The sequence below is a fragment of the Cebus imitator genome, unplaced genomic scaffold (genome assembly GCF_001604975.1).
Source record: "Cebus imitator isolate Cc_AM_T3 unplaced genomic scaffold, Cebus_imitator-1.0 Scaffold128, whole genome shotgun sequence".
NCBI lineage: Eukaryota > Metazoa > Chordata > Mammalia > Primates > Cebidae > Cebus > Cebus imitator.
Window position 1 is genome coordinate 999,356 of NW_016107443.1, and position 4,729 is coordinate 1,004,084.

At 47.0% G+C, this 4,729-nt stretch overlaps 1 protein-coding gene across 4 annotated transcripts in view; it reads right to left on the reverse strand.

The window, feature by feature from the left end:
- The window catches only part of SCML2 (Scm polycomb group protein like 2), a 126,370-nt gene extending 122,195 nt beyond the window's left edge, over nucleotides 1-4,175 (reverse strand). For 2 of the 4 annotated variants that reach the window (XM_037742795.1, XM_037742792.1), the window contains exon 1: nucleotides 4,036-4,175. The gene's annotated coding sequence lies outside the window, so the exon portion shown is untranslated. The remainder of the gene's footprint in view (nucleotides 1-4,035) is intronic. The other 2 variants (XM_017540627.2, XM_037742793.1) reach the window with 1 other exon arrangement.
- Nucleotides 4,176-4,729: the final 554 nt, after the last annotated feature.

A 4,729-nucleotide genomic window follows, 5' to 3' on the forward strand; every position in this document is an offset into this window, starting at 1 on the left:
AAAATTAGACAGGTGTGGTGGTGTGTGCCTGCAGTCCCAGCAACTCAGGAGGCTGAGGCAGGAGAATCACTTGAAACCAGGAGGCGGAGGTTGCAATGAGGCAAGATCACACCTGCACTCCAGCCTGGGTAACAGAACAAGACCCCATATCAAAAAGAACCACCACCAACTCTGTAATCTTTTTATAAATGGTAACCAAAGCCTAAGGTACTTAGAGCCTAAAAAATGTACTTACCACTAAATTATACCAGTATTCATATAATGGTATAAATTATGCATTTTAATCTAAGATAAACACCAGTGGTTTCTTTTATCTATTTCCCCAAGACAAAGAGATCGTAAATATTAAGCCCCAAAGCCAGGAAAGGGTATAAAGTCTTTCCTTCAAAACCACCAACACAGGTGGGCACTGTGGCTCACACCTGTAATCCCAGCACTTTGGGAGGCCGAGGCAGGAGGATCACCTGAGGTCAGGAGTTTGAAACCAGCCTGGCCAACATGGTGAAACCCGTCTCTACTAAAAACGAAAAAATTAGCTGGGCATGATGGTGCACCCCTGTAATCCCAGCTACGGGGAAGCTGAGGTGGGAAAACTGCTTGAACCCAGGAGGCAGAGGCTGCTGGGGGCTGAGATCGTGCCACTGCACTTCAGCCTGGGCAATAGAACAAGACCCCAACTCAAAAAAAAAAAAAAATCGACATTTGCCATTTTCAAAATGGCCAGGTTTTTAGTTCCTGGAATCAACAATCAATTCAAATTCTAAGGAATTATGTGGTAATTCTCAGACATTAATAATGGTTCTAAAATTCTTAGGGATGCTTGATTTGCCCGCTGCAAACTACAAAACACCTTCTGGCAATGCCAGACTAAACTTTGCACCACAGCTCATAGCTCTAAGGTTGATAGCTGGCAGAGCCCACTTTGTTCTTGTACATCCTAAAAACCAGGAATATGACTATGAGGAGATAATGAGACCTACCCTCCCCACCCCAAGAGGGCAGCTAATAGAGACTACATCAGATTTCCATCCACAAGTGGAATGAGAACAGAGGGGGGGAAATGGCAGACAGGATAACCAGACCAAAAAAAAAAAAAAAAAAGACTAGAGATGACTAATAAGGCAAACAGCAGAGGATACTGCTGCATCCACCCATGTTCCAGTTACTAGAGTTACAAAAGTCACTGCTATCAACCTAAAGAGAAAGGCAGTAAAATATTCAAGTGAAACTTTTCTCTCCCACCCCCAAGAGCTCAAACTAAAATTGGGATTTGGCTCTTCCTTAAATGGAACAAGTGGCTACATCATGTTAATTCAAAAGACTTGGTATTTACTCAGCCTTTTCAAGGCACTTTACCATCATTAATTATTTCTCAGTGAAGCAGCAAAGGATTACCCTGGCCGTTTCACTGATGCGGAAACAGACACCAATAGCATAGGGAACAGGGGCAGGAAGAGGAGTGATAGGAAGCATCTGGAAGAACAGGCAGGCAGCTAAAAAGGAACAACCCCAAAAGAAAATGAGAGTCACATCTGCCTTATGGCTGACAATCAAAACCCTTATTTGTTTCTGAGCTCAGAGATTTCTGAAATATTTTGAAAAAACAAAGTGCTTTAAAATACCAGTTAAAACTTAATGACAGCTTAAACTACTTAGAAGTGAAGTTGCTTAGTATTAAAAAATACCCAATCTCCAGGGCACCTATTGATTTCTATTTATACCAGCAACTCATTTTTCCCCTCAAGCTTAACCAGTATGTTATCTATTTGAACCAGAAAAAATCTCATGAAAATATATAGCTTTATATAATCCTAACAAAAAATCACAAAGTTAATATCACATAAGTCAGAAATAATTTGCAGTTACACTCAGAATTTTGTTTGGATAATTATGACAAAAATACTGACTTCTCGAGTTCATCCTTTGAATGCAAGGAATACTTGTTCTGCATTCATATTGATTTTTGTAGCTATAACCCCCTGAAATTTTCAGGAATTAAACTATAGGTGGAAAGCCGTAAACACCCAGAAATTAGCACACAGAGTGGGCTCTGAATAAACTGAACTACATAGTAAAGACTGCACAGGTGCTTAATAAAGACGTGTTGATGGAATCATTAATCAAAAGGACTGACCAACCGCCTCATGAGAAAAACTGATACACCTTTTTCAGACTGACTCCAATGTTTTTTGTACATGTCATGACACTAACAACTTTAGAGCATCAGCACATATAATGCAGTATAGTTACACCAATCTTTTTTTCCAACTACCAATTCCAAAGCAAATCAGGTTCTCTGGGGTAAACAGGTATACATCCTTAAGAAGCACATGTGGCTGCATTATATATATATGTAATATAAAGTTTATTCAAAACTTTCAAAGCCATTTTAAATGATGTTTTTTCTTCACAATCTATCAAACTGTTTTAAAGGTTATATATAAAGCTATAAACAAGGCATCAGGTGAATACTCATAAACTCTCTTTTCTCAAAATCCCACTGGATTCATTTCCAAAAGCTTAATTTTCACATTCCTCCCATTAAATAGAAAAAAAAAAAAAAACCACAAACAGCCTGAAAGTACATTTGTCATTGGAAATACTTTAATGAGTAATTAAGAAAAATAAAAGACAAAATCGTCATTATTGAAAAACATTTCCCTGCGCTGTTATTGAAAAGCATTAAATATGTGCCTATGAACCACTGTCATGAAACACTTGTTCATCAGAGGCAGTTGCACTCCCTAAATGTTGTATGGTCTTATAACACTTTTCCCTCAAAACATAAATATGAATAGCTCTGGGAGCACTGAAATGTAGCAGCATCTGAAGTTGTTTCAGGAAAAAAAAAAAAAAAAAAAAAAAAAAAAAACTATCTCCAATAGTTTTGTAAATCATCTGATCGTAAGCAAGTTATTTACTTTCTCTGCCTCAGTTTACCCCCACTAACCAATCTATTAACTTTCTAGAGATGCCCTAAAGTAAGTCATAATCGTTAATCTCCTAATTTACAAACAAGCAAATTTCAAATTGCAATCACACTTTGTGACGCTTGACAAATGTTTAACAACTTCCTTCTTAAAAAATCAATAGTATTAAACCGGAGCCTGTAAGTAAATACTTTCGCTGCCCAAACATTTCGGAGGTGGGGGAGCCGAATTACAGGTCAGCCCAGGAAGCTATATACGTACAACCTCGAGGCGTAAAATCAAGCAAATTCGCCTAGACCCGTTCTCCCTCCGGCTCTTCACACCTGGATAGGGCACAAGCCCTATCCAGGTGAAAAAAGCGAGAAGGTTAAGAAACCATTTCCGGACTGCTCCTAAGTGAAAGCAACAACTTTTCCTACACTCGGTCAGGCCGCGAGGCACGGCGATCGCGACCGCCTCTCGACCCCTCAGGAGGCCTGGGGCCCCCCTCGCCTCCCGGGCAGCCCGGGACCGGCCGCGCCCTCCGGTCCCGCTGCACAGCTAGAGTGAGCCACCGTCGCCTCCAGCCCCCGCCAGGAGCCCCGCTGCGCGCACCTGGCACCAGGATCCGCACCCGCACGACGCCACAGGCGCATCCTTCCGGGCCGCTGTTTCCCTCCCAAACTCCAAGAATTACCCCGGCCCAGACCAGGCAAAGTCAACTTCCCTCCTCGGTCCCGCCGCCCACTGTGACGCCCCCCGGGCCCCGGCCCGGCCCTACCCACGGCGGGGAGGATGCGCCGGAGGGCGCTGTCCGCGCTTCAGGCGAGGGGGCTGTTGGAAGCTATCGGCCGAGCGCCCAAATCCCGCAGCAGGCTAAGGGGCCCCGGGACGGCGTGAGAACAAGCGCGAGAGCGGCTGAGGGGCGTCCGCGGAGGGCGCCGAGGGCGGGAGACCGGAGCGCGAGGCCGAGCTTAGGTGGGACACCGGCGGGATCGTAAGGGGGCGTTCCTCACACGGGACGCGCGCCGATGGCTTCTCCCCGCCCGCCCACGGACAACGGTCAGGGTCTGGGAGACACAGCTCCGCCTCTCCATTCCTTACGGGGCCCGAAATCACCAAGTACCTACAGTCTCGTCGGTGAAAACAACGAAATTCCGTCCCACAGATCGCGCGAGCCGGCACTGAGCGTCACACCGCCGCCGCCATGTTTGAGAAGCCGCGCGCGGAGCCGCGCATGCCCCGCAACCGCCACCGCCGCCCCGCCCCCCGCGCGGCTGGCCCGCGTGCCCTGCGGTTGCCGCGAGCACGCCCTTTGACCGCCGCCGCGTGCAGGGCCCAAGCAGGGGTTAAGCAGAGCGCCACCGCGGGCAGTAGCTGAGCGTGTGCCACTGTGAGCCCGGGAAAGCCCTTGGCACTTTGCCTCCTACCCACCACGCCTCCGCCAAATAAAAAACCAGTCGCAGCCCCTGCACCCGAAGCCGTGGGGAGCCCCTAGATGAGACCCCGGGTTCTGCATCAAGTTCCATCCCGGGAACTCGCTCCCCCTCGCTGTTGCCTTCGAATCCTGGCCACCACCCACCCTGGCCACGCACCCAAAAAGCAGGCGCTTCCCTCGGAACTCAAGCAAGTTCGAGGAGCAGGGAGAAGCAGCTGGTTACAGAAGCTTGAGCAAAGCCACTCCTTGGCGGGTTGCAGCAGAGTTCTTGAAACAGCTTTTTTTTTCCATGAGTTTTTGCCACGGATTCCCCTCCCAGCTTCCCTCTCTGGATTTCGTTCTTCCTCTAAACCCAGGGTTGAGCTAACGGGAACTAGATGAA